The sequence below is a fragment of the Marmota flaviventris genome, chromosome 3 (genome assembly GCF_047511675.1).
Source record: "Marmota flaviventris isolate mMarFla1 chromosome 3, mMarFla1.hap1, whole genome shotgun sequence".
In the NCBI taxonomy this organism is placed as follows: domain Eukaryota; kingdom Metazoa; phylum Chordata; class Mammalia; order Rodentia; family Sciuridae; genus Marmota; species Marmota flaviventris.
In genome coordinates this window covers 107,305,870-107,317,017 of record NC_092500.1, presented here as the reverse complement: position 1 = coordinate 107,317,017, position 11,148 = coordinate 107,305,870, and positions in this window count along the sequence as shown.

Genomic DNA, 11,148 nt, shown 5'->3' with positions numbered 1-11,148 from the left:
ATATTTTATTTATTCCTGGAAAAATTAAAAGATGATGCATTGGGCAATGAGCTGCCAGACACCAGCTCTCCTGCTTGCTAAGCAATGGAGAAGTAAGTATTCCTCTTTTTCTTAAAGTTCCTGAGGCTTGCTTTCCCAAGAAGAGGTTGTAATCTCCCTAGGGAGACTTTCTTGACAGCTTGAGAGACACCGGAAAGGAGCAACTCAAGATTCCTCATGGAAATGTAGGTTAAAACAAAGCCCACATCGGGAACTATTGCAGATTCTGCAACACGAAATGCAAAACCTGAACTTGTTAACTTGAAATTATACCAGGACCACAAAACCTCTGAAAAATACAAGGCTTCATCAAATTACTCAAAACCCCTTGGGTAGGTAAGGTTTAAACAGAGGAAATACAATGGCTAAACCACTATGCCAATTAATTTTTATTCATTGATTTTTGAGGGTATGTTTTATTTATCATTCCTGCATCTTTTTACCCCTTTTGTTTAGAGTGCAATGCCCAGTTCTTTAAAGATTTGCAAGCTGCTTGAAGCCTTTGCGTGAATATTGGAGACAGTTTTCCTTATCTGTCTCTTCTTGGCTGTTTTTCTTTTTCTTGCTTCATTCTGTGCAAATGCCCTTCAGGCTAATTTGGATCACCCTGCCCTTTACTTCATTGCATTTGGAAGGCTCATTTGTCCTCACCATCAGCAACAGTGTTGAATCAAGTCTATTTTTCTAACTTTGTCCATCCAGTGGTCTATTTATTTGGAAAGCAAAACAAGAAAAACAGGATGATTTTCTTTAATAGCTCATAAACAAATCTCTACCTTTTTATTATTTCATGTTTATATTTGAGCAAATGAAAATGAGATTGTTCTAGGGATTGCTGAATGTGTCACTATGTTTTGAATATGAAATTTGGTAGTTTTGAGAACACAAACTTCTAAACAGAGCTGGAATATTGTTGACAGGGTGAGTTAGCTACCTGGGGAGTTGGCAGAAAATTATAGTGCATAACACTCTTTAAGAGGAGTGGTGATGGGTGAGTCAGTTAAGGATTTGACAGTGTAGAATGTATTTTGTTTTAAATTCTATATCCATTGTTTCTATGGATGAGCTGGGGCCTTTTTATTTCTGAGCTCCCTATCTGGGTTTATATCTCACACTTTTGCATAGTTAATGTTCAGAATCTCCTCCTTCTATGCTGTCCTCTGATAAAAGGAGGAAGGCTCAGGGTTGTATCTGGCAAGGTTTCAGCAGCAGAAGTGAAGCAGAGCTGTGTGTGGTGGAAGAGGGCCCATTCATCACCTGGAGGAAGTGAAAAAATCCAATATACAGGACCATTAATGGATCGTAACACATAATAATAGCAATCCCATTCCAGCCAGGGAAGAGGTACATCCATCCCACCCTTTGAACATTGCTCACACATTTCTTTCAGCAGCATTGCTGGAGCAAACAGGAGAACAGAGAGTTGTTACAAGCACATGTGGCCAAGATGTGGTGTATCAACACTGCTTCATTATTCCCCTAGCACCCCAGCAAGTAAGGAGTGAAGGTTGGGGAATCTGCTTCTGGGGGGAGACGGCCGATAGCAGTACTGGGAAAACAACTTGCTTAAGGTCATACCTGTGGTTCTGTGATAAGAATCGAAATTAGACCAGGTTGCCCTTTGTAGAAGACTAAAAGTAAGACCAATGATGAATAAACTAACAAACTGCCCAGCAGGCGAGGCAAAGCCTTCAGAAGTTTAGAACTGGAAGGGGTTTGTAGGTTCTTTAATCCAGGCCTTTCATAATAGATGAGGAAGCAGACACCCTGGGTAGTTGCCTGCTATCTCTGTGAACGTTTTGATGTCCTTAAAAGTGGCTTTGGTCCTTAGAAAAGATTATTTAAGTGCTACTTTCATTTTGAATATTAATATTCGATTTATTAAAATTGCAAATTCAAAAACCCAGTTTTTTCTTAAGCCTTTAAATTCAATTTACAAATCTAATTATTTTTTTTACTAAATCTAGCAACTTTAGCAATCACTTCTAAAGGGATTTTTTTTTAACTACCTAGTTAATTAAATTGCTTAAATATTTTAAACTGCACTTAAAATTTTAATATATTCTATTTTCTTTTAAGTACTTAAATTGTCTCACTAATACTCACATGTTTAAATAATAATTGTAAATCTCATAAGTTAAACTTATAAATATGGTACATTCTTCTGCATATTACAAAATTATTTACAAATTTAGGAAAAAATCATTGCCAAAATTAAAAATTGTAGTTCTAAAAATTATTCCATTCTGCATCATTTTAAACTTGAATAGCAAAGGTGTTCAATATCAACCTCTCAAAAAATACAAATGGTATATTTAAAATAGCAATCATAATCAGAATATTTTAAATCTAAAAAAATTTGCTTATGACTGATTTATTTTATAAATGCTGTATTTTGTTCTGAAATTCCCTGGAATTCAATGACATATTCATCCAATGAAGGAAAGAAAATGTCAAACCAATTGAAATGGGTTCTCTGTTATCACATAGGTGAGTCAAGGGTCTGAGAATAGAATGGAACAAACAATTAGTTCCTTGACAATGACAGTGCTCTAGTGTGGATATAATAAAGTAGGGGCTTTAGAATTTAGAAAATGATTTGGTTTCATGTCTCCAATCTCTGAATTAAATAATTGGGAACTCCATTTCTCATCCTATACTCACAAAATTATAACCACCATATAACTTATGTAGGTAACTCAAATGGATTTTTCATTGCTGGTGCTTTCTTTTGTGTGATTTTATATATATATATATATATATATATATATATATATATATATATATATATATATATATATATATATATAGTTGTAGATGGACACAGTATTTTATGTGGGGCCGAGGATTGAATCCAGTGCCTCCCACTTGCTAGGCAAGTGCTCTACCACCGAGCTACAACCTCAAACCCATTTCTGGTGCTTTCTTAAGGCACAGGATGTCTTCCTCTCTGGAATAGCACACTTTTATGCAACACTTTAAATATCTCTTTTGATTGGATACTGGTTGGATCTGTATCCTTGACGAATATTTCCTTCCTGGCAGGACTGCAAGTTGTATAGTTATTAAAAGCATTTCCAGTTGGATTTGTGTCTGTCACAGAATTGCCTGGATATGTTTCCACAAACTGAAATTATATCCAATTTTGACCACCTAGAGCATGCCCCTTGCTTTTGCTGCTGCTTCCAGAGTCCCAGGGTTTGTTCCTTTTATTAATATAGTGATCAGTATTGAAAAATTAGTTGAAAGAAATGAGAAGGCAAAGAGCATTTGTACAAATCTGGAAAGTCCCTTAAACTTGTAGGGAAATACAGCTATTTTTAAAAGTCTGTTATGTTTTACCTTTTCAAACTAGGTATTGATTATATAGCATGAGAGGCAATACCTGCGGTGGCTACTTCAAAGCCGGGTGACCTGATTTACCTCCTGCTCTGCCTCTTATGACCAACCATGTGAACTTGCAAAAGTTAGTAATACCTGCTTCTCATAGCTTTGCCTGTGAAACAAACATAAGACTTGCCTTGCAGGATGGTTGTATGGAGTGTACCCACTAGAATGGAGCTCCATAATGTCATTTTCATCTCTGGTTATGGATGTATTCTCAGCACCTTGAACAGTGCCTGGATGTTATGTGATAAGCATTGGCTTATTTCACTAAGTATGAAATGTTTAAAAGTGAATAGAATGTAGGATATGTCCATAAAAGGTAGTTGTTATTATACTTTGGTGACAATTTGGCCACTGTCACTTGCAGATTCTTAATCTTATGCCAATTTGTTAGAAAATAGATGTGTGATCATTTTCATGTCATTAGTTTCACAAATAATTACTTGTGATGTATATCTCTTTCACCTGGAGTAAAGCCTTGGTAATACTGAATTTCTTTAGTTTTGAATGCCCACGTTATGTATGATTTTTGGGGACTGTATCTATTCTTTCTTATCTTGCTCAGGGTATCTGTGACAGTCAGTTTTTACTCTTTCCTCCCTCCCTTCTTCCCTTCCTCCCTCCTTCTTCTTGTTTCTAGTCTTCCTATTCTCTCTTAGCCTTCTTCTTCTGGTGTTAATTTACCCCCCTTTGTTTGACCTTTAATGTGGGAAGCTTTTGAAGGACAAACCTGGACTGCTTGCTCTCATACTTCATCTAGGTTCCTGGCTGATCTTATTGACTCCTATTACTTTAAGCAAACCCATCTGTACCCCTATGCCTGACCTTCTCCCAAGTCATAGATTTTCCACTTCTGTAATATCATTTGTTCTCAAACTTGCAGAATGTTTTCTCTCATTTAGAATTTCAGTGATCCTGAAGTTCTCTGTTGCCCCTCTCTAGAACACTGAGAGTGCTCCTACCTGCTCTGCCTTAGCAACATCTTTCATACCTGACTTTGCTCCATACATTCACCAAGTGTGTTCAGCCCCATCAGTACTCACCTGGTTGTTGATCCTGTACTTGTTCTCCTACCTTAAATGGTACCTCCTCTATTCTTACTCACTGCTTCCAGGGTTATATTCCTTACAGCAAGATCAAGTAATCTTCTTCTATGTTCAGAATCATAGAAGAATCTCAACTGTCTTATATCCAATCATATCAATTATATCTGTTCTTTTATCCTTACTGTGTGACTTTGTTTCTTTATGTAAAACTCAGTCAGTTCACCATCTTAATATCACCTCCTTTCAACCTGATGAACAGAATAATGGTTTCCAGAGATATTCTAATCCCTGGAACCCATGAATATTAGATTACAAGGGGAACAAAGTGAAGTTGCAGATAGAATTGAGAATGCTGCTTCACTGGCCTTAAAATAGGAAGAATATCCTGATTGTGTGGGCCCAGTATAATCGCAAGGGTCTTTAAATATGGAAGGGGGAAGCAGAGGAGGGAGTCAGAGGAGGGTGTTCCTGTGGGAGAAAGAAGATGAGTGTGAAATGACGTGAGAAAGGCTTGATCCACTGTGGCTGGCTTTGAAGATGGAGAGAGGGGCCATGAGCCAAAGTATGTGGGTGGCTTCTTGAATTTGGAAAAGGCAAGGAAATAGAATTCCCCCAGAGTTTCTAGAAAGGAACACACCCCTGCTGATGCCTTAATTTAGCCCGGTGATACCCATCCATGTTGGACTTCTAAACTGCAGAACAATAAGACCATAAGTTTGTGTGTTTTAAGACCCCAAGGTTATAGGAGGCAATTTATTAGCACAACAATAGGAAACTTATATACTGACCTTCATGGTTTTTCTCAAGCTGATCACAATGTTGGGAATAATTTTCTTCTTCACACCAACTCACAGAAACCTAATAAAATCTCCAGGGTACAAAATATTAATCTCGCCACTCCCAGTCTTCTCAGATTCTTGTAATCAAAGCTTATCTCAGACTCTCTACCATGCTTATTAAGCCCTGTTGTCCCTTATTGGCACTGTTTCTCTTTTATTAGATACCTGTGTGTGTATGTGTGTGGCTAACCTTGGACAGTGAGTGTCTCGGAAATAGAATTTATATATTATTTATTTCAATCCTCCTACCATATGTAATCAAAACATCTTACATTGAGGTCAATGCTCTTTTGAACCAACATGTAAAAAATGCAACATACTGGAAATGGTGCTAAATATAAGAGTCCCAAATGCCCACAAGATGGAGATGTTTCCTTTAAAAAGTCAGTTCCGTTAGCCCTTGAGATCATTTCTTGTTGACCCCTCTCAAAAATGGAAATTCAATTTTCAGTTGAAAAATGAGACATTTTGGATTTCAACAACCTATATTTGCAAACAAAATTTAGGATTTTTTCACATTTTGTACATTAAAATTCAATCATTTAAATATTAAGTTTGGGATGCACATATATTAGAATGAAAGCAATTTATTTGCATCGCAGGACTTCTGTGAGTAGAATAACTGTTCTCAAGTACAGCATGGGCCAGTGATAGGTATTATTTTATTGAGCATAGTTGTGTCATATGGTACTTTTGCTGAGTTGCTTTCGGTAAGGGATCAGGAGAAAATGAGGAAATTACCTAGCTTGCTACAGTTTTAACTTTACTCCATAGGAATCAAGGTCAAAGGCAAGGATGCTTTGTTCTAGAGACACTTTCACATGGCATGAAATTCCAGGTTGTGTGCTTATGCATACCAGTATGATTAGCATGTGAAAATGTTGATGATGGGTTATGAAGCTTACTGGTTTTATGTGTTTATGTTCAGAAATTCATAAGCCCTCACCCATTTTTCCTTAAGAGGAACTTCTTTAAGAATGGCCACTAACTCAAGGTCAGTTGTCTTCATGTTAAGTAATGGAAGGCTGGCTGACAATCCTAGTGTCCTTTCCAGAGAACCCAGGAAGGCTACCTGTTCCCTTCCCAGAGCTGAGTTCATCATGGTATAGTGATCTGGGAAGATGAGAAGAGGCAGTGGGAGGTGTGTAGACGCACTGAGTTAGTTGGCTTCAAAGTAGGTGGATTGACAGTTTGAAAGCACAAATTAAGCTATGAAGGCTGGGTGGAAGATAATTTAAATTCAGCTAAAACACATGAGATTGTCGGATTCATCCTTTTAGGTATGCAGCATTAACGTTCAGAGTGATCCAGGGCCATTATTTTATATCTGAAAGCATCCATGCCATAGTGAAACTATGACAGGAAAAAAAAAATTAGACTTGTTTGAGAAACCTATCAATAACTGTCTCCAAATATTTAAAGAACTTTCAGGTAGAATGAAGAAAATTATCACTTTCAGTGTTCATGATAGGGCAAAGCTAGAACCTTTGGGCAGGAGTTAGGAGTGGGGGTATGGAGTCCATTTTGTATCACAAAACAGTATCTTATTAGAGCTGTGTGATTATAGAGCAGACTTCTAATGATCAGAGGCTTTCCCAAAGCAAAATAAAACAAATCAAAATCCTGAGTGACCACTTTCTCAAGAATGGTTGATTGATAAGTAGTATTGAATGAATTTTAGGATCTTTTTCCCTACCAAAGTTAAAATTCTGTGATATCAGAAAGATATAGGTGTCTATATAAATTTTATAAATTCTTTATAAATTCTTTAGTGTTTTTAAAAGGAACCCAGAAATATCATTCTTTAAGGGCATAACTCAAGTTGAATTATTCTTAGAACAGATGTTGACCTGCTATTCATGTTAGTTAGATAAATCCCTCAACATTAAAACCAAGATAATACTAGAATGCAATAAGAGCTGAAGCTTAAATGGAAGCAAATATGTGTCAGAGAAGTATATGCATAAGAGTATGTGGCATAGGGTATTGGACTGAGGAATATCACTAAGAACTTATGAAAATAAAGATTCATGTCAGTGTAGATAGGTAAATGTTTTTGACCAAACACAAAGGCAAAGAGCACTGGTTCTTTTACTAATTAGTACTTTCTGTTTTTTTTTTTTTCTTGCCCTGGAGGGAAATCAAAATCATCCTTCATGTTGACTAGAATAACTCATTATGGTAAGAATGGGATTTTAGGACTTTTTTTAAATGGAGTTATTAGGTCATTCAGCTTCATGTTACTATAAGAAATACCTGAGGCAATTGACTTATAAATACAAAAAGGTTTATTTTGGTTTATAGTTCTGGAGGTGCCCTGTCCAAGATCAGGTGACCGTTTGCTTCTGGCAAGGGAAGAGCATCATGGTAGAAGTACCTGGTAGAACAGACTTCTTAAATCCGAGCAAGGAAGCCCTTCATGGACACACCCACAGTGACATAAGGACATCCCATTAGGCCCCATCTCTTAAGCATTCTACTATCTCCCAATAGTGCCACCCAGGGGACCAACTCTTTAACACACATACCTATTCATTTATTTATTTATTTAGGGGTTTTGGGGCACTCAACCAAGTGAGCCACATCCCCTGCCCTATTTGGTATTTTATTTAGAGACAGGGTCTAACTAGGTTTCTTAGCACATTGCTTTTTACTGAGGCTGGCTTTGAACTCATGATCCTCCTGCCTCAGCCTCCCGAGCCGCTGGGATTATAGTTGTGTGCCACAGTGCTTGGCTAGCACATGAATCTTTGGCCACCCCTCCAACCATGGCATATATTAAGTCCCCGTATTTGTTGCATTATTGTCTGTGGCTTCTGTCTCCTTGTGTTATTATACATACGTATTGGTAAACATTAAGGTCAGGACTCTTCCATTTTTTTTAAAGTTATGTCAAAAACTGGAATGGTTTCCAGTACTAAATGGCTTAAACAGCCAGTGGCAACAAATTGCTCTGGGACTTTTAATCTTGCAAAGTGATTGGAGTCACGTTTTGCTATCATTCCTGAATAGCAACACATGGTGTCATTGAATACACCTTCCAGCAAAGAAAGTGTGATTTCCATGGGACAGTGCTGATGACTTTTTAATTAGGATTCTTCTCTACAGCGTGCCGCATTAACAGGTGTGCTAGAAGAAAACTGAATGTGTGGGAAGTGCAGGAAAATGGGAGAGCTCTTGCTAATTGGAGTTAGAAATGGAGAAAAGTGGCCAGAGAAGCCTGTGTAGAGAAAAAAATAAAGAAAATCCTCATGCCTTGTGGAAGGTGGGAGTTGGAGGGGGCGGTAGCTAATGATATGAAGTAATCATTATTGCACCTTCCTCAGCAGGTCAAAAGTGCTCTAAGTGATGTGACCAGATCCATTAGCCTGTGACAGTCAAAGATAAAGCAAGTTTTATAAACACCATTTACTTATCAGACCTACATAGATAAAAACTTCTAATTATCAGGAGTTATACATATTCAGTGGTTAATATTCAGAGTCAAGTAGGCCCTGGGTTCAATCTCTAGCACTGAACAGAAAAAATATGGTTACTAGGAAGCCCTGGCAGCACATCCAAGGTTCACACAGGTTGACTTACACATAGACAATTTATTTGGGTTCTCTGAGTCTCATTTTCTTCATCTTTAAAGTGGGAACAATAACATTGCCTAACAGCATTGCCCTACAAATTAGACTAAGTGGAATAATGCATAAAAAGCCTTTTATGTATCCTATGGAGAATATTCAATAAATAAATGTAAATAGATCTTTAGAACCAAAAATAAGGAACACATAGGTTACCAAGAATACTTAACTATTTACTGGAACAGTCCGTAGTCAGTGCCTACATTGTGGGGAGGGCCGTTCACAGTGTGGTCTTGATTTAAAAATGCATTTTGCTTTAGAATAGCTACTTAATGTCATTTCTGTGCCTTAATTTCTTCATCTTTTCTGAAGCTTCATAGCACCAACTGCTTACTTATCTTGCAAAATAGTGAGGAAGGTGGATATTATGAATCAATATATTTCCATTTGACCAAAGGGCATTTAATGGAAATTCTAATGCATATCCCCGCGAAGGCCCAAATGATCAATATGAAGTTTCCAGCTCAAAATCAAATCTCCTTATGCCGTTATTACATTTGTGCCTGACATATATCCTGGGTTTTTTTCTTATGGTAGAAAAAAAAAATTCAAAAATGCTAGAAGATCTCTAGGTGTAGCAGACGCACTTTTTTGGCTGTATGGAAATGAAAGGTGGAATGATGGAACCTTGCCCCTTTCTGGAATGCATACTACATAATTGGTAAGCCATGCCTTGTCTTTTGGATATGATTGACTTAGGAAGTTCTAAACATAGTGCTGGGAAAATCATTGATCTTAGTGAATACTTTTTAAATTTTGGTTTTGAATGACTTTCCAGAAGAATATATTCAGAATCATTCATATTTTAATGAATTTCCAGCAGAATCATGAGAAAATATTCAGCTGGGGGCTAAAGACAAAAAGTATCTAATTACAGCTAGTAGTTGAGGAGACAAACCTATGTTCAAATGACTACAACCAACTGAGATATGTACTACCAGAGGTCTTTATAGGATGTTTTGGAAACACTGTAGAATGGTATTGGTGATTTTAGAGAAAGAATCCTCTTTTAAATACAGCATTATAAAATAGCATAACATAAATTCTACATAACTTATTCATAGATATAGACACAATTGTTGAACATTTTTCGGTTAGTCATGGGACTTTGTTGATGTGTTGACCACAGATTCTGATATTAAGGAGATTGTAGGGTAGCTAGTGAAAGGTAGCTCAGGTGTAGCTAAGTAATAGAGCACTTGCATAGCAGGTGTGAGCCTCAGTTCGATTCCCAGCATCACTAAAATAAATGATGAAAATAATAATAATGATATACTCTGTTGGGATGGCACTGAGTGAAAAAAAATAATGATAATAATAATAATACAACCAGTTGGTATGGCACTCACTTAGCTTAGCAACATTGGGGGAGACATTGCCAGCAAGGCCTTGCATCTGTATTATGTGCTCCATTGAAGCATGCTTTCAGAGATTATGTCTCTTAAAATTTGCAACAGCTGTTTAGAGTTGAGTTTCCATTATGTAACTCTAAAAAGTAACTCAGAGATATTAAAAAATTAGTCTTAAGTTCACACCACAAGCTATTGAGCATCCAGAACTTGTGCCTGATTCTAGTGCTATGGGGCTGAATCCTTGATCACAGCTGTCTATACAACCTCTAACCCTCAGACTGAGCTGTTGCTTGGGAAAGAATATTCTATAACCTTACTCTGCAACTAGAGGTGACAAATAATGTTTAGCCACTAACAAATCATCATCTCATTTATTTCCTTCTCCACTCCAGCCAGTAAACAGGCATAGACCATTCCAGGAGACTCCTCAAATAGATAAATATCTCCACCTATTTATGTGCTAGAAGAGTTGATTAAAAGCTTTCACTGAGATAGGAAATTGAGGAATTGGGCCAAGTACAGCCACATCCCTGCAAATGGAAGACTTTGCAAAAACACCATAATATTTTAAGAAAATATCAGTGAAGTCTCATAATTAAAATGATTTAGAACACATTGTAAAATAACATATATAACATTGGAAGAAAAAATTTAAAAATTTTTACTGTATTAACTCGAGTTCTTTAGTGGGCCTTAAAGAAATTAATACCAAAGGAAAAGTAGTAAAAACATCCAAATTTCGTTTTAGCACATTGTGCTGTTTTACATCTTTCTCTTATTAGTGTCTTTCCTTTAATTTTTTCTTCTTTGTGGTTAAGACAATTAAAATTCCAAGATCTGGCTATGTTATTGTGAT